The sequence below is a fragment of the Lissotriton vulgaris genome, chromosome 8, assembly GCF_964263255.1.
Source record: "Lissotriton vulgaris chromosome 8, aLisVul1.2, whole genome shotgun sequence".
Lineage (NCBI taxonomy): Eukaryota > Metazoa > Chordata > Amphibia > Caudata > Salamandridae > Lissotriton > Lissotriton vulgaris.
Window position 1 is genome coordinate 186,750,414 of NC_141696.1, and position 19,507 is coordinate 186,769,920.

At 47.2% G+C, this 19,507-nt stretch overlaps 1 protein-coding gene across 2 annotated transcripts in view; it reads right to left on the bottom strand.

Moving 5' to 3' along the window:
• The window catches only part of PRCP (prolylcarboxypeptidase), a 319,478-nt gene that overhangs the window by 277,387 nt on the left and 22,584 nt on the right, over window positions 1-19,507 (bottom strand). The gene's annotated exons all lie outside the window — the stretch shown is intronic.

Consider the following 19,507-nt stretch of genomic DNA (forward strand, 5'->3'; position numbering starts at 1 on the left):
GGTCCTTGCGCGACCATGTCTTTTTTGGGGATCGAGCTTGACTCTCATTTGATGCAGGCTCGTCTTCCATTGGACAAGAAACAGAAAATGCTTCAGCTGGTTGGGACTATGTTGGGGAAGGAGAAGGTGTTTGTGAGAGAGATACAGGTTTTGCTGGGACACCTGAATTTTGCCTGCAGAGTGGTTCGGGCGGGTAGGACTTTTTGTAGGAGGTTAGGCAGAGCCTTGTCTGGTCATTCCCTTCCACATCATAGGGTAAGACTGTCTGCGGGGGTGAAGGAGGACTTACGTATGTGGGTCTTTTTCTTACATTCCTTCAATGGTGTGCCTTTGTGTTGGGAGGTGGATTGGTGCTGGGAGGTACAGATCTTCTCTGATGCCGCCGGTAGTGAGGGTTTTGGTCTCTACTGGCAAGGACGGTGGTGTGCTCAACAGTGGCCCATGCAATGGAAGAATGGTGGTAGAAGTATTGCCTTTCTGGAACTTTTTCCTGTGGTTGTGGCGGTCACGCTGTGGGGGTCGGAGTTGGCCCACAAAAAGGTCCTTTTTCGGATCGATAATATGGCTGTGGTTCAGGTGATTAACAAACAGTCGGCCAGAGATCCCCAGATTCTGAAACTTCTGAGAGTGTTTGTGTTGGGTTGCCTGAAACATGATATTGGTTTTCGGGCCCTTCACGTGCCTGGCGTGGACAATGACATTGCGGATGCTTTGTCTCGTTCACAGTGGGAGAGATTCCGTGGGCTTGCTTTGGAGGCAGACGAGGAGCCGACTCCCATGCCGGAACACCTTTGGACGATAGGAAACACCGGGTCCTTCACTTGGTTTTAGGTTCCCTGGCCCCTTCCACGAGGACGGCGTATGAGTTAGCCTGGAAGGAATTTTTGGAGTCGGGCGCTTGTCGGAGGGATCTGGATTGGCAAAGGTCGGAAGATGTGGTACAGTTTATTTTGGTGTTAATGGATAAGAAGTTGTCTAGAATTACTATATCTGGAAAACTAGCTGGAGTTTCTTTCATGGGTAAGCTTTTGTGGGGTTACTCTCCGTCGGCTGGGGAGTTGGGTAGGAGAATGTTGGAGGGATGGTCTAGAGAGAGTGGTGCTATTCGCACTTTGCGATCTCCTTTGTCGTGGCAAAAGCTGTTTCAGGTTGTTTCTGTCCTTCCGGTTGTGTGTACTGACCGAGTGGAAGCGTGTTTGTTTGCCACGTTGATGGTGTGGATGTTTTTTGGGGCTTTTCGTGTGTCTGAATTGCTTGGCAACAGATCCTCTCCTGGCATCCTGTGGGGGGATGTTCAGATCACGGAGCGGGGGGTCCACATTTGGCTCTCACACTCCAAAACGGATCAGAGAAGTGTGGGCAAGGGTGTCTGGTTAGAATCGGTTTCACCTCAGGAAACGTGCCCTTTACATTGGGCTCTTTGTTGGAGGAAACTGTCGGGTGGGCTGGTGGATTTTCGAGTTTTTCAACATGCCAATGGGTCTAGTGTGACGAACTATCAACTGCGCATGGTACTGCGTAAAGCGCTGCAACATATTGGTTTGGATGGGTCTTCATACGGTACTCATTCTTTTCGGATTGGGGCAGCCACAGAGGCCTTCCACAGGGGTTGGTCGAGGGAGGACATCATGGGTCTGGGGCGCTGGACTTCTAACTGTTTTCGGCGCTATGTTCGTAATGAGCCTACTGGAGCGCTGGCGTCCTCCTCTATTTTGCCTGTCTGACTCTGTTTTCTTTTTGAGGTTCTGTGGCTGGTCCTCGGTCTGCTTACGTTACAGTTTGGATCGTGGGCCATTCGTTCATTAAGAGAGCTCAAGTGCAAGCCCGACAGAGTTATTTTGGTTCCTCGTTGGGGTTCAATGACAGTTTGTTTAATGTGGTTTGGAAGGGAAAGGGGGGTATGTTGTGGAAAGAACTTATACCTGCCTTGAATTCTTGGTTGGTAGGGGGGGTTTGCCCGGACGTCCTGGTGATTCATTTGGGTGAGAATGACATGGGCTCTGTCAAAGGGGTTGTCCTGCTCCGGGCGATAAAAAAGGACTTGGCCTTGTTACACAGTCAGTGGTCGGGTTGTCATGTCATTTGGACGGAGATGGTGCCGCGGAGGGTTTGGGGGTATGCGGTGAAACCGAAGGCGGTGGACAAATCCCGGAGGAAGGTGAATTTGGAGGTTTCCCGTTTTTGTAGAGACCTGGGTTTCGGGCGCATCGTCCATAGTGACATTAAATACGATGCGGTGGAATTTTTTCGGGGGGATGGTGTACACCTGTCCCGTATGGGTATGGACCTGTATCTGCTGGAGTTGCGGGAGGTTCTATCTCGCTGTTTGACGGTTCGTCAGTTGGTTGGTGAGTAAGTGGTAGTCGGTTCTGTATTCTGGTTTTCCCCTTCCTTTTCTTCCTGGGCCTCCCTCGTACCCCCACCCCCTCCCACCCCCCCCGGTTTTAGGCGGTTGGGGGGGCAGAAAGGTGGGGCTCTCTCCGTATCAGTCTTTCACCCCACGGCTTTCTGGTTGGCGGTTTTGCTATGTGATCGTCAGTTTTGGGCCAAGTTGGACCCGTTAGTTGTATCGGTTATTGTTTGGGGATTGTTCAGTTTGATTGACGTGGGGTTCGGAGAATATGGATCGGGGGATATGTTCTGTTGGTTTATAGTCAGAGATGTAAGATTATATTTATTAGGTGATGTTATAATGTTATAATGTTATTGGGGTTTGTATGGTTTTGTGTTGGGTATGTACGGGTGGGGGTGGGTGTGATGGAGGGTGTGGGGTGGGGGCGGGGTTTTGGGTGTGAAATAAAAACGAACAAAAACTTGGGTTGTGGTTTAGATTGTGAGGCGGTTGCCGAGTTTGTGTAATTTGTAAATGTGCACCTGTTCCAATAAAGCGGCCTTTTTCACACTTGAAGGGTTTTTTGAGTCTGCTCACTCTCCCCCCACCCCTCTCTCCCAAGGGGGGCTTGGGGGAGGGCAGCCGACCACCGGGAGGTCTCCTCCCCCGGGCGGTTTGGGAGATCTGGGTGGGGTATTCTTTCTAGCAGGTTCTTTTTGGGCGTTTTTGGGCTGGTTTTAGTTGTTTTGTGCGCTCCCCTATAAATGGGCGGGGCTCCTCGCTCCGGGCACCATTTTAGGCTTGGTGACCTGGTGGCCGGTTGAGCTTAGAATTTTTTGCCCCCCCCCTCCTCTCCCCTTTTTTAAGGGATTTTTATTTATTTATTTCTTTCGTTTGGCTGCGGTTTGAAACATGTGTTCATGGGGTTTTACGTTGTCATTTGTCGCTTGGGACAGGTGCGTGGCGGTTTTGCTATGTGATCGTCAGTTTTGGGCCAAGTTGGACCCGTTAGTTGTATCGGTTATTGTTTGGGGATTGTTCAGTTTGATTGACGTGGGGTTCGGAGAATATGGATCGGGGGATATGTTCTGTTGGTTTATAGTCAGAGATGTAAGATTATATTTATTAGGTGATGTTATAATGTTATAATGTTATTGGGGTTTGTATGGTTTTGTGTTGGGTATGTACGGGTGGGGGTGGGTGTGATGGAGGGTGTGGGGTGGGGGCGGGGTTTTGGGTGTGAAATAAAAACGAACAAAAACTTGGGTTGTGGTTTAGATTGTGAGGCGGTTGCCGAGTTTGTGTAATTTGTAAATGTGCACCTGTTCCAATAAAGCGGCCTTTTTCACACTTGAAGGGTTTTTTGAGTCTGCTCACTCTCCCCCCACCCCTCTCTCCCAACAGAGTAAAACAGCAAATTTTTTTATAATTTGGAGTGTATCCCTTTACTCCTTGAATTCCCACCATTTCCTATTCTGAGTGAGTGTTGTCCTGCTTAGTCTTTACTTGCACCTCCTGCCTTCCCTCCTGGTTGCCAAACCCAAGTGCTTCTGGTGTAGCTTTTCCACTGCAATCTTCACGAGGAGGCTGTTCTTTCGGGCATACAGCAAGGACGTTGGGGTGAATGAAATGCGATTCTTGGTATATATCAATGTTTATGATGGTCTCTTTAAAGGGTGTATGATAGATGTTGAGGTACTTCCTTTTTTTTTTACAGTGCACGCCATCCTTGATCAGCTCATTGCAGAATACCTCAAAGACATCATCTGGGAAAGAGTGGTAACATAGTTCTCCAAGTGTTGTTTTCTGGAAGTGTGTGGCGCATTCATATTCGCTCCCATGGAATTGCTGGATCCGCGACACAGCTCCGCCGAACTCCATGTTGTGAGAGCGGGTAAGACAAGAGCTGGACAAGTTGCATGTGTGGAGTTAGAAACAAAAGACTTCTTTTGTTTATATAAAAGCAAATATTTGACATTCATTTATTGTTTATACTGTGTGCCCTTTGAATTATGAGTCTTGTTAGTACTGTGTTTACTAACCAGTATGGTCGCGCCCCCCAGGAAGCCCCGACTGCTCGACCACAGCTACCACTGACAGTCAAGAGCAGAAGGGGTACCTGGCCCAGTTGCTTGGAATCCATATTAGGTCAGGCCCCAGGACTAAAAGGCCTCAACCACCTCAATTGGGCCCAGTAACCCCTGTGTGCCACGTGTCCCTCTGAAAGGGGCTCTGACATGCGGTTTCACTTCAGGAACCAAGCATTTTATGCCAATGCTGAAAAACTTCAGAAAAAAATCCCTGGTAAAGCCAAAAGGTCAGGTTATGATACTAAAAGGCGAATACTATTGTATTTGACAACCCTTGTTAAAAATATGTTACTAATTTAGCCGCTAATACTCTAATTTTAAGAAATTTCATGGCTTTACCATCCGTTTTAGGGAAAACTTGCTTATGTTGCCATGGTTACTTGTGCCACATGACTGAACTAGAACGACAGCAACTGTCTCATTTACTTGGGTTATACGACTGAGGTATTGAAAAGTCCAGCTGACCACTTGTCCCCTTTCCCTTCCTCTGATACTATTCTAATTTAAATCCTTACTGCACTCTCTCTACATAAGGTTTCTGACAAGACAGATATTCTGGTCCTGTCTAATCATTTAATTTGGGGAAATAGTTTTAGCAGACTGGGTAATACAGACATTCTGCCCCTCAACTGATAAATGCGACTGACAAAGGACTCTGTTTCTGCTTCCTGTACCTCTTTACACAATCTGATACATCACTAGTTCTCTTCTTCACTGTAGTGTCACACCCTTTAGAAATGCAGCCATCATTAGATGAGATGGTCTCAAGATCGGTCTAGCGCCGCAATCCTCCATTTCCCAATTACGAATCCAGTACTGATCCATAGACTTTCCCCTCCCATGGAGGTTAGCATCGTGAAGTTCTAAAAAAAGGATTGGGAAACTTCCGAAATAAAACTGGTCTTAGACCAAATGCTATTTCCATATCACCCTCACTTTTTGGGGCCTTTAGAGTGTAGTAGATGAGATAGTGCAACACAAACATGGTGAATGTCCTGTCTGCCATATTTCAAGTGCATTATAGCCTATGGCAGGATACTCCGTCAAAACCTGGAGTATATATCTGTCTGTCAAACACTATGGCCCCCATTAGGATAGCGGGCGGGCTTTGCCCGCCCGCCATCCTGGCGGTACTAGGGACCGCCCGCCATAAGGGTGGGGGTCCCATTGCCAGCATTAGGATGCGCCCGCCACAGTGGCGGGTGCATCCTGCATTCCTACCATTGTGGCGGGCAGTGCACTCAGCACCGCCCGCCACAATGGCAGGAAGACATGCTGTGCATGGAACTGCTGGGGGGTACCATAGGTACCCACCATGTGCACCCCCCCACGCCCCCGGAGTACATTGGGCCCGCATCGGGCCCCCAAAGCAGACTCCGCATGCCTTTCCATGGGGGCATTGCCACCACGGAAAGGCATTGGAAAATGCCCATGGTAATATGGCTGGCGGTGTCTAATAGACACCGCCACAATATAAACCCTTTTCCGAAAGAAGTGGATGGTCTTTCCGTCCGCCACGGACCCCTCAGCCATACTAATATGGCAGGGGTCATTCCGGCTAGGATGGCAGGCGGATCGCCCCCGGCAGGTCGGCGGTGGCTACCGCCAGCGTAGCGGGGGCGATCCGCCCGCCATCCTAATGGGCCCCTATGTAAGGCCCTTAGTTATTGGTGTAGATGTTCACTTAATCTGTTGTGGGGATTGACTTCAATCAGTACTGACAAGTAACTGTTTTGACTATGTGTGATTCTGGTATTCCCTCTGGCTACTTCTATTCCCATACAACACATGAACAGTAAAGGTGAGAAAAGACAAATGATCAAATGAGTTATGGGTACAAACTAGCATTACAGAAACACCTCATCTGGGGACAGAGATAAAAAAACTAATTAAAGACAGGATGTGCCACAACAACGGCAGTGAAGAGGAAAAGGGACAAAAACAAGAGGAAATGAGACTCCAGTGAGATCATAAAAACAATGTACAGATCATCAGAAAAGTGTTTTGTAGGCTCATCACAATATAAGAGTTTTTCCGATGACAAAAGCATGTTGACCTGCAAACCATAGATCTGATTATCACATACAAAAATATTTGCAACTACAATCAGCTCTTGCAAAGAGGAAGTAGACAAATGCAAGGCTTCTAGTTGTCATTTGAGTTGAAACAGGATTAAAGGACATCACGTTATTAAGTCATACTCTGAAACTCCAACTTAGGCCCTCAAAAACCCACTTAGGTCCTCATTCACGATTGTCGGAATCCAGGTGCTTTTAATTGGACCCACAAAAAAAATAGGGTACATTATTTATTGGGTTTTGTAGGACTAATATTCGGATTTTAGTTCTTCCCACACCTAAAACTGCATGGTATGCTAAATACTGTACGCTGTTAATTACGGCATGATTGGCCTGCCAAACTGAAAGTAGGGTGAGAAATTTGATGCACCTGGTCATGGGCATAGGATTAATAAGGGAAACAGGTGATTTATCCGCTATAGATTTTAAAGTGGGGTGGACACGGGGAAAATATTCCCCACCGTACCCAGTTTTTATGAAGTCGAAAGTGAAAATCTAACAGTGACAGACAGAGCATGTCTCTATGAAGACATTCTGCACAACACCTAAGTCTCCCTGAAGCGCCTCTGTGGGGGTTCTAAGGCCTCTTTGTTTTGTTAATTATTTAATCGTGGTCACTGAGGTGTTGACTGTGTCCTAAATTCCTCTGTTTGTGAAGCCAGGTGAGCCAGGAGATCAAAGGAAATAGGAGAGGATATTTTAAGTAATGTTACTGCTGCCTTCGCTGATTTGAGAAAAGAATGATTTTAGGAGAGGTTCAACACCCTACCACCGCAATTTAATAATTAGAAAAAAACAAAAAGGTCACCCAGTCCCCAACAGTGTTTTCGTCCTAGAGTAACAGCTCTTCAAAGAGAAGCGTGTGCAGTGCTGAATGATTTTAGACAGGCATGTTTTGTCACTATTTGCACTTCACTGCCTGTAGGAGTTTTCCACACAGAAAAGCACACATTTAAATCTTAGGACAACGCACAAGTATACATATATGTATGGTGTCAGTTTGATTTAAGGTGCGATAAGTGTATTAATTGACCTCCATGTATTAACTATAATTGAAAAACACTAAGTAAATAACTGAACACAAAGCACTGATCTTTGGTGTTAAACTGAAGAGAGAAGGATGTAACTCTACAGTCTCTGAACTGCAAAACATACAGTCCTGGGTTCAAATCCCAGCATCGCCATTTGACCACATTGTGTGATCCATGGCTTATCGCTATATACCGTTTTACTTCACCATCCAGTTTGAGAGCATGACATGAACAAACACATTACAAGATACGCTAAAAGTGCCTTTCTCAATTTGAAAATATTACACAAAATAAAACCCTTCCTCCAACCCAAGGACCTTCAACAAGCCACCCAAGCACTGGTGCTCTCCAGACTCGATTAAGGGATTGCAGCCCTGATTGGTGTAGCAAAGTCCCACCTCGCCCCTCTCAAAACAACCTTTAATTCAGAAGCCAGAATGGTACAGGAACTAAGAAATTCGACCACATCTCGCCCGCACTCAAAGAACTAAAATGGCCCCCAATTGAAATGCGAACCTGCTCCAGAACAGCCTGCCTCACGCACAAAGCCCTTCACACAGGCAAACCGGAATACCTGGCCGCCAAACTCAAAAGGGCCGGCCAGTACCAGAACCTCAGGAGCTCCAATACTCTGCTACTCATCCCACTGAAAACACGCAAGACAAAACTGCGGCAAAGTCGTTTGCTGGTAAACCGTGCCCAAAATTTGTAACTCCATCCCCCCTACATCAGAACGATTCCCTCATTTGCAAAATTCAAAAACCTCCTCAAAGTCCTCTTCCGCTCACTCCCTCCGCCCTGAACAAGAAAACTTATCGGATACTCGTCTTGTGTGGCCTGCACCCTCATGGTTTCCTTCCGCTCAATCACTCCTTTGTTCTAACTAAACCCGTTGCGAATCCCTATGTTTTGCTATAATCTCTGTACTGCTTGTTTGCATTTAAGTTACTTGCTGTGAAGCGCTCGGATACCCTCGGGTCCAGCTAGCGCTATATAAAACTCCTAAAATAAATTCAGCAAAGGATTGAGCTCTACAAAAACGTCACTTTTATTTGCTAATATAAATTAATTTTATTTCGCATTTCCTAACAATGTATACTATATAGAGAACATAAAAACCTAACTTTTGAGTAACTTGTGGCAACGCCGTCGGAGTATGGGAGTATTCTTGAATGTTTCATGTTTAAAAAATCTTCTCTTCAATAAATGTCACTCAATTCCTGGGTGAACCGGCAGCTTTTTTGTTGGCAGACATGGATAGGGCCCTTGACTCCCTGAGCTGGACCTATCTTTTTGCGCTTCTTAGTCATCTTAATTTTGGTCCTCGCCTGCTACAATATATCCAACTCCTCTACACTGATATCACAGCCTCCGTCCGTGTGGCTGATACAGTCTCACCGTCCTTTCCTATCAGGCGTGGCACCCGCCAGAGCTGCCCTCTCTCTCCATATCTTTTTGTGCTTGCTATGGAGCCTCTGGCAGAATGGGTACGGGTAGACGCACAGCTCAGGTGGTTTGAGTAGCCCTGGGCGGTATCTGATTGCATAGCTCTATGTAGATGATGTATTCTTTTTTCTTACAAGACCTTACCGATCAGGACCCAGACTCCTCAGGATCATGCAGATCTTTGGCGACACATGCGGGTTACATATGAACTCCCATAAATCCTACCTGTGGGCCCTGCGCAGCGATGGGCCCTCTGGGTCGGTGGTCCGAGGAGGTTGCAGTGGTGCGGGATTGCTTTAAATGTCTGGGGGTCTTCTTGGCTGCCTCACAACCCTTGTCTTGTGAAAGAAACTTAGCCCCTTTGTGGGTGAAAATGAAGGAGCCGACTCACTCTTGGTCTCATCTGCCACTCTCCCTTTTCGGGAGGTCGGCCATTTGCAAGATGGTCTCCCTGCCCCGTCTAGTTGTATCAACTCCAAAACCACCCATATTTGATACCACCTAGTTGGTTCACACAACTAAAGTCTACTCTCAGACATTTTCATTGGGTGGTGGCTTGGCTCAGGTGGCGTTACGGACATGCTTTCCATCAATGTATTGCGGTGGACTGGCAACACCGAATGTCCTGGCGTATTATGCGACATCGCATCTTCTCATATTAAACGACTGGTGGTATGGGGCTAGATTGAACCCTGCTTATACGCTCGAGCGTTGGCTGATGAACGCCGAGCCCCTTCATACGCATCTCTATTTGGGCACGGCCCAGAGGGCCTTGCCTCCGGCAACTGCCACATTTTTTTTAACTGTAAAAACGCATGCTCCAACAGTTGGGTTGGTGAGGCAGAATAACAAAAGAGGCTCCACTCTAGCACAATGGCCTTATGCCACAGCTTGCTGGTCTCCCAGGCTTATTGGGATGGGAGGCTATAGGAATTTCAACTGTGGGGGATGTCCTCCATGGACAGACCCTGAAGTCCTTTCAAGAATTACAACAAGAGTATGCAATGCCTCAATCACAATTCTATAAATACCTCCAGTTCCGTCATGCCTTCTCTCCATATCCAGCCCCCTTGAGGCGAAAGTCTTCATGGGAGAACTGGGAGAACACAAGAGTACTAAAATATATTGCATGCTCATCACAAATAGTCACACAACACTGTCTAATACACAGTAGGCTTGGCAGACAGACTTGGGCCCTTTAGACAATAAGGACTGGACCGAGGCGCTGGCATCCCCTCGAACTGCCGCCATAGCTACTCGGCTACGGTACATACAGTTTAAGTACCTACACAGGGTATATTATACTAGGCATCGACTGGGGGGCTGGACGTATTGCTCTCTCCACTCTGTTTGCAATGCCAGCCGGCTGAGGGTACTTTTCTCCATACTATATGGCTGTGCACATCTCTCTCAAGATTCTGGCAGAGGGTTATTACATGTATGTCGCTGGTCTTGAGTTGGGACATCCCTTATTCACGACAACTAATTCTTCTGCGCATAACTGATGATATTAGGGGTAATATCTATAAACGCCATTACTGTTACTGGGCCTCACACTTGCGAAGCGAGACATTGCGAAGGCCTGGAAGGACACATCCCTGCCCTCCCTTGGGGCCTGGAAAAGGGGTCTAGATTTTTGTATGGGGCTAGACATACCTATATTCGCTGCACGGGTCTGGCCCCAGAAACATCCCAAGATATGGACGAGATGGGCAGATTTCCGGGGAATTTACCTACAAAATATACCTGATCGCACAGTAGATTGACATTACTCTGGATTACGACTGGGTAGGATGATCGAGGTATTAACAATGTAATTCCTCACTCTGGGGTTAACTCGACATGTAACACATCAAATATTGGATATATGACACTTCAGTTGATTGTTAATGTAATATGTTGTTATGTATATGACTCTTCTTTGCATATTTGAACACAAAATGGCGACATCAATACTTGTACCGTATATATATATATTGCTGCTACGATATATGGGCTTAATGGGCGTACTCTGGCTGTTGACAATAAAATGTTGTTGTGAAAAATATATATATCACTCAATTCTGTAAATTAATCGTATTTGAGACACTGAGAAATTTTCAAAAATATTTCTTTTCCATTTCAAAGTCTTTATCAGATATTTTCATGACATTTATTTTTTAATTAACATCTTTTGATGGCTCTGGCTCTTAGAGCCAAGCTAGCGCACCGTCTCGGCTCACCCCAAGGCTGTGTGAGTAACCCTGCCCAGAAATGTAGTGTCTTTTATATCCTTGAACCTAGTAATTACAAGATGTGGTAAATACCACCCAACTCGTAATTCTGACCCCATTGGCAAACAGGTTTTTTTTTACACAGGGGTTGGAAAACATCAGCCCACTTTATATTCTCAAAAGAGTTTCCTTATCCGTGCAAAACTTGTCAATAAAACAAGCTAATGCAGATATCATTGTGCTTATAATAATATGATTATTGTGATTTAATAACAGTGGCCAACAGAATCAGTTACTTTTTTTTTATTCTGTTGATGGATATTTGAAAAGTCAGCATTCCCTCAAAATAAAATAGAGGTATAGAGAATCCGTATTTCCACTGTTTCGGTACACCTTTCCAAGGGAGGCGGGGTATTAGAAGCCAATTGTCAAACTTTTTTTAAAATTAAAGACGTTCAAAGTTTAGGCTGCTTGCTGTTTCCTAAAACGAGTCGTATGATAGTAGCCAGTATCTTCAGAAACCAATAACTTGAATGCCATGTCAAATAGGATCACCTTTAAACTGCTGTACCTAGCAATTAAGTATCTCATTGCTACAACACTCAGCACAGCGAATCTACAGATACAAGTCTTACCTGAAATCTGCATTCATGTGAATCAAACGTATTGGTTGCTCTTGAATCTAAACATATGGAGGCAGGAAGGGTAGGAAACCTGTCTTTGGTGGTCTTAGGCACTCACCCCTGCAATGAGAAGGGTGATGTGACAAAGATTCTTCTGCTCACAGGAGTTCAATTTTGCTACAAAGAAGCCAAAACATTCCTTAGCGTGTGTAGATTTTTTGAGAAGTATTTTTTGTCTCTCCTGCCCCAAGATAATTTGATCCTCATCTTGAAACTCGTGGGTTTATTTACAAAATAATCTTATTAATCGAAAATCTTACTGTTGTATACAAGTGCCAGTCTTGATGGCCGCATACAATATTGCTTGCTGTGCGAGCCCTAGCGATTGTGGAGAAGATTCTATGAAGGAACAAGTTTATCTACTAAAGGGATTGACAGGACTACTTTAATACAGGGCTAATTTGGCAGAGTCCTATGGTTAATTCATCCTCTTATTATATCAAGGGCCATCGTCCAAAGGTCCGGTCCAGGGAAGACATGGCTTGGCAGTTCGGGCTGGACTGTTCCCATGAGGCACAGGGTCAAGGCTGATTTGCAATGGCCATGTCTGAACTGGGGTGGTGTGGAGTGCAAAAAAACGATGGATTTAGGCCCAGATCTCTGTACTGGGGTGAATGTATGACTTTGTTCTGCATTCTGTCCATCAATTGTTGTTTTTGCATTTGTCACCTCGAGTGGGACGGGTATGCTCAGACTTGAGTCCCATGCTCTCCACACCACTGGATTCAAGCAAGCCGGGCTGAAGACGGCTGGAATGCCAGAAACCGGTCCCCGGAAGCTTGTTTTGAGTCCAGGGAAGGCATGGCTTGGCAGTTCGGGCTGGACTGTTCCCATGAGGCACAGGGTCAGACTGATTTGCATATGGCCATGTCTGAACTGGGGTGGTGTGGAGTGCAAAAAAACGATGGATTTAGGCCCAGATCTCTGTATTGGGGTGAATTTACGACATTGTTCTGCATTCTGTCCATCAACTGTGGTTTTTGCATTTGTCACCCCGACTGGGATGGGTATGCTCAGACTTGAGTACCATGCTCTCCCACCACTGGATTCAAGCAAACCGGGCTGAAGACAGCTGGAATGCCAGAAACCAGTCCTCAGAAGCTTGTTTACGGTCCAGGGAAGGCATGGCTTGGCAGTTCAGGCTGGACTGTTCCCATGAGGCACAGGGTCAAGGCTGATTTGCATATGGCCATGTCTGAACTGGGGTGGTGTGGAGTGCAAAAAAAACGATATATTTAGGCCAAGATCTCTGTACTGGGGTGAATGTATGACATTGTTCTGCATTCTGTCCATCAATTGTTGTGTTTTTTGCAATTGTCTAAAGGGCAGCAACTTCTATGTGTCTTAAACATTCGAGAATTGTACTGGCATAGGTCTTCTGTAACCTGTTTTGATAGACTGATTCTGCACAGCTCTGAAACCAACAGCTTTAACTTCTGGTAATGAGTTGACTAGAAGCATCATTGCATCTTCCACTGTTGGCTTTAGGTCAAACGCACTTTGTTATTTTGGTGGCAGAGTCTTCTAATAAATGGCAAGATGAGCCCTGTTAACGCAGCACCAATTGCCCGAAGGCTGAAAGAGGCATTCTTAGAGCATATGTCTTGTGGAAGCAAAAGTACAAGAAGATGACTAACTTTGGAAAATGTCACACAATGTAATTACTTTGTTCACTACAAATTTGAAGGGAAATTATGAATCACCCGAAACATGGAACTTGGAGTCTGAAGCAAGAAATATTCATTCCTGGATCCATGTGCATGTCAGAATGTAGATGCTAGTGGTAAACCACTGTCTCAGCCACACACAGGGCATCGCATCTTGATCGGGCAATCTCTGCACCAGTTTTAGCTCAGAGAAACTTCTCACTCTCAACAAGAGTAACTTGGTCTACTGCCAAGGCTAGGAAGTGATACCTTTGTCTGATACCTGAATCACTCTGCCCCTGGCTAAAATCACTAGCCACACCATCAATGTTTGTCCAAGAGACTTGTCCTTCTTTTCAGGCTTCCTCAAAGTCGTTTAATTGCTGCACACAATGGCAGATGTCCCATTTGCCTGCATCATAAAATGCAGAATCCCATTTTAGGGAGACCAAACACAAAAATGAACTTGTGTCAGAAGGAACTATGTTTCCTTTATTGTCCTTTTTGTCTTTGACTGCCATGTAAGTCATGGTTGTTCAGGCGAGAAACACACTGTAATGTTCACCATGCACTGGGAGAAAACTCATAATAAGTGCCGACATTTGTTAAGCTATTCCTGGAAATAGAGGTGCTGTCAAAGCCACAACAGTGTTTTGACAGCTAGGCCACCTATATCTAAATAATGAATGTACTCATTTAGCAAACATTTTTCAAATACATACATCATTTTACAAGTACCTTTTGCCATGTGCTGATGTGTATACTGAAACCAAATTGGTGTTATTTTGCTTTATTTTGGAAAAAGTAATGTCTTAGAAATACATTCGATAATATTTTTAGATTTACTTTGATGGGGCATTTTATGCCAGGTACTGAATGTTTTTGCTCCACTACATACAAAGGAATGTCACAGTAATGATAGGCTTATATCTTTGAAAAAAAACAATTTACAATAGAGCCATTTTGCTAACATTAAGGAGTTTCTAACTTTGTAAAACCAGGATTAGGGGAGTGATTGTAAAAGTTTTCATCATTATTAGGTAAGGAAGGTGATTTTGTTTTCTGTACTAGTGGTAGATAGACGCCGTCGCCAACCTCACATATAGCCTTCTTCCTACTTGGACAAACATTTTTTTCATTTATGGCTTTCCCTATTGATTTTGTCTCTTCTCTTTCCTCCTTCGTCAAAACTATTCCATATATTTTGGCAGAGACAACGTTAATATAGGTTTCGCCGATTAATTAAGTCGCTTTATGTGGAAAAATGTATTTGTACTGAAAGATCACATGATGATATTTCTAGAACTATTGTTACTGCTGATGTATTTCCTGCTCACTGAACAAAACTGTAGATTGCATCCCTCACTAACTTCTACATAGTCAAAACACTAAACTCATTCATGCTACCCAATGAGAAGCCTCAGATATCATAAGGACCTTAATCCAGGTGAAACCATGTCAAAGGGCATGATATATTTTTTTTAAATTCTTTTTATTAGGCATTATACAACCAGTTGCCCTTCACCACGGGCAATATAGTTTTGTACATTCCGCGCTCGGGTGTGCATGCCCCCATGTTTTTGCCTTACAACAGATATTGGAAAGGGAAGACCACTCGGTCCCCCCGAACGTATGGATGGGTGACCCGATCCCCCCGGGAAACCGTTGTGGGCGGGGGGCGTGTCTCGGCTGGTATGCCCAAAGCGGCGTAGCCGGAGCACGCCCTTCCCGCCCAGAAGGGGTTGTCCTAAACACCCGCCCGGAAGTCCGCGCACGGATGGGCGTACCCGAGGTGGGCCCCCGCCCTCCCGCAGATGGATAAATAGAGAAGGAATCCAACGAGGCGTCCTCTTGTTCCAGTGCTCTGAAGTCTGCACCACTCGTCGCTCGTGAGCCCTCGAAGGAACAAGCGGCAATTTTGAGAACTTGTAATCTTTGTTGTTTCTCTTTCAGTGTCAGGCGTGTTGAAGATCTAGTAGCTTGTGGATCAAGTCGGACAGAGTAACCGAAGGCATGTCTGACACGAAAGCGGGAAAGAGCTCCGAGATGGAGAAGATGCTACACACCTTGGTGAACCGAGTAGCGGTGATGGACCGGAAAATGGGTAAAGTGGATTCAATCGGTCGGGGCTTAGCGGCCATCAAAAAGCAGATGGCAGCCCAGAACACCCCCTCGGGGCGGCCTAAAAAAGTCATAGGGCCGGCCTTGCCGGATGTCGCCCCAGAGGGTAAGGGTAAGAGGAATAAGGGAAGGGCGGGTTCCAAGGAGGTCCCAGTCCCAGAAGTGCCTCCATCGAGCCCGGGGGCAGACAACTCAGTCGCGCCGGTAGATAGCCCGGTACCAGGTCCGGATGTGGGTTCACCAATCCCCGTAGTGATAACGCCAGTTGGGGATGACCAAATGCCCCCGGAACTGGCCCTTCAGTTAGCAGCAGTTTTACCTTGGCTAAAGAAGAGAGCAGGGGGATCAGTGGCTGCGGGCGATCCGGCTGAGGAAGCCAGACTAATTATCGAGCAGTTGCGGCAGTCAAGGGATGCCGGGACAGCGAATGTACCTTCTCTTCCCCCGCAGGTAACGGCAGTGGTCACGACGGATGGTCGAGCGAAGACAACGGACACGGCGGCCGAACCCGGTAAGAGACCATTGCCATTGGTGGGGGAGAGTTCAGTGCCTTCAAGGCGGGAAAGTTTGTCTCAGCACATTCCGGCGGCCACGAAAGAAATGATATGGGGGGACAAATACATCAATATGTTTTCACTTTTGACTGACCATCGTGAGGTAGAATATGCAAAGACCCAGAAAGATTTGTGGCACCCCAGCGTATGGCGGGCCAAGATGGCGGAATTCAGGGTCGATGAGACCATGGTGAACTGGGTCAGGGCCTTTTCTATTTTTACGGCAGTAATGGGGGAGCGTAAACCTGAAGTGTTGCCCGACTTATCATGTTACCAAAACAGGATCATGAATTTCTATGCAATGTACGGAGCAAATGAATGGAAGGGTTATGACGTTAACTTTAGAAAAGCAAAAGAGTTTAACGAGGCTTTAACATGGGATTGTCTGGACACGGTGTTGTGGCATAATCAGCTTTTGCCGGGACCGGCGGGTACGTCGGTGCCGAGCACGAGCGTTTCTGGGACATTCCAACAGAAGACGGCACAACCCTTTCGGGCGAGCGCCGGAGGGGAGTCACATCCCAGATCCGGCGGGAATAGAGGCAAGCGAGGGGTTTGTTGGGGTTTCAACAAGGGAACCTGTAACAGGCCTCAGGGAACGTGTAGGTCCCGGCATGCTTGTTCGGGCTGTGGGAATTCCTCACACCCAGAACTTAGCTGTAGATCCAAGTCCAATGGTGCGGGAGGAAAGGGGGGATCCAAGCAGGATTGAGGTGGTGCCTTGGAAGCGAACATCTTCGCCCATTGATATCTTGGCTTTGACCCCCTGGCTGAACCGATACCCAGATCATGTATCCGCCGGGATTTTGAGGAATGGCTTTCTGTATGGCTTCGAAATCCCGGCGGGAAATTTTCGGGGGAGCCCCTTCTGTAAGAACCAACTGTCTATTCAACATAACCCGGCGGTGGCCGCCAAGAAAATAGCGAAAGAGGTCAGCTTGGGACGGGTGGCAGGGCCATTTGCCTGCCCGCCAGTTGCGGAATTTCTGTGTTCACCTGTAGGAGTGGTCCAGAAGAAGGACCCGGGGGAGTATAGACTCATTCACAATCTGTCGGCCCCTAAGGGGGCCTCGGTAAATGAGGCTATTGACCCTGAGGTGTGCTCAGTTCGATACGCATCGTTCGATGATGCCGTCGTTCTGCTGAATCGCCTGGGCCCGGGTGCACTGTTGGCAAAATCAGACATCGAATCGGCATTCAGGTTGCTCCCGGTGCACCCTCAGGACCAGCGCCTGCTGGGATTCACGTTCCAAGGGAAGTATTACATGGATAAATGTATGCCCATGGGTTGTTCAATTTCATGTGCCTATTTTGAAATGTTCAGCTCCTTTTTTGGAATGGGCGTTCACCGAGGCCACAGGGCATAGACAGGTGATGCACTATTTAGATGACTTCCTTTTTCTAGGTCCGGCAGACACCACGGAATGTGCGCAAACACTGCAGGACTTCTGCACACTCATGCAGGAGTTTGGGGTCCCATTGGCGCCAGGTAAGACGGTGGGGCCATCTACCTCACTGGAGTTTCTGGGGATTGAGCTCGACTCAGTGGAGGGGTGTTTCCGTCTGCCAATTGAGAAGGTGGCCAAGTTCAGGGCTTCCTTGATACAATGCCTCCGTAAGGACAAGGTGACCCTACACCAGTTACAACAGACAGTGGGTCAGCTTAATTTTGCCTTAAAAGTGATACCGATGGCTCGCCCCTTCTCACGTTCCATTGCACAAGCTATGGTAGGCCTCAAAGAAGGACACCACCGCACTAGACTGTCGGCAGAGGTTCGCCAGGACTTGCGCATTTGGTTGGCATTCCTGGCGAATTTCAACGGTCGAGTAGCGTGGAATAAACCCCCAGCATCGTCTGACGAACTGGGCTTGTGGACCGACTCGGCTGGGAGTGTGGGATTTGGTGCGATCTTTGGTAACCAATGGTCGACGCAAACATGGCCGGCGTGGTGGCATTCAAGTGGTCTAACAGGTAACATTGGGTTCCTGGAGCTGTTCCCCATTTGGGTGGCTCTGTTGGCATGGCCGGAAGACTTTAGGAACTGCTCAGTGGTGTTTTGGTCAGATAACATGACGGTGGTCGAGTGTATTAATCACCAGGCTGCACGATGCAAGTGGATCTTGAGACTGTTGAAAGAAATTGTATTGCGATGCATGAAATTGAATGTACAATTCAGGGCAAGGCATGTGCCGGGTGTCCTGAATAATGCAGCTGATGCACTCTCTCGTTCACACATGCAGGCCTTCAGGGGTTATCTACCTACAGCGGACCTAGTGGCGGCACCGTTCCCCGAAGCACTATGGCAGATCGGTGCCCCGGATTACAGGACCTCGTGGCAGCCAGTTTAGCGCCCAGGACGAGGAAAGCTTATGAAGGAGCGTTCCGTGCATACTGCGCCTTTTTAGGGCCGGTAGGGGGACATAGCTGGGGGCGGGACGTGTCCTTCTTCGGGTTTTTGGTGGTGCTTCATAAGGAAGGCCGATCGGCGGCAACCGCCAACAGATATAGGGCGGCCATATCCTTCATGGCACAGCTACACGGGATACGAGACCCGACGGGTTCCTTCTTAGTTAAGAAGGCCCTCCGGGGTTGGCAGCGCCTGGAAGGGCGCAGGCAAGATAAAAGGCACCCGATTGGGCTAGACAGGTTGACAATACTACTAGCTAAACTGGATGAGACATGCTCATCGCCCACCGAGGTAATTCTGTTCCGAGCGGCATTCGCTTTGGCATTCCATGGGGCCATGCGGGTAAGTGAACTCGTAGCAAAGAACAAGAAGGATGTGGAGAGAGGTCTATGCAGGGATCATGTTCAATTACTGGGGGATTCTCTGTTGATCTCGATAGCCAGGTCCAAAACTGACCAGGAAGCCTTGGGGAGTAGTGTGGTTCTGAAGCGCGCCCGAGGAAGCCCCAGTTGTCCCATAAGGTGTTTAGAGGAATACCTGGCACAGAGATCGACAACATGGGGGGGGCCCTGCTTAGACACCAGGACGGCGCCCCGCTGACGAGATTTCAGTTTCGGAGGGTGCTGGCAATTACAATTGCTGCGGCAGGCTTGAATCCGTGCGATTTTGGGACCCACTCATTCAGAATAGGGGCCGCTACTGAGGCTACGGCTCGGGGTCTGGGTACGGAGGAAGTGAAACAGTTAGGCCGTTGGTCCTCAAACTGTTTCAAGAGGTATGTGCGACTGCACATGTTGTAAAAGACTGATGAAATGCACTCACGCTTGTTGTCTTTTGTTTGGATTACAGTTTCGCAAGCCTGTAACGTGGGGCGAAAATTGGGATCGGCCCAACACCAGAGGACC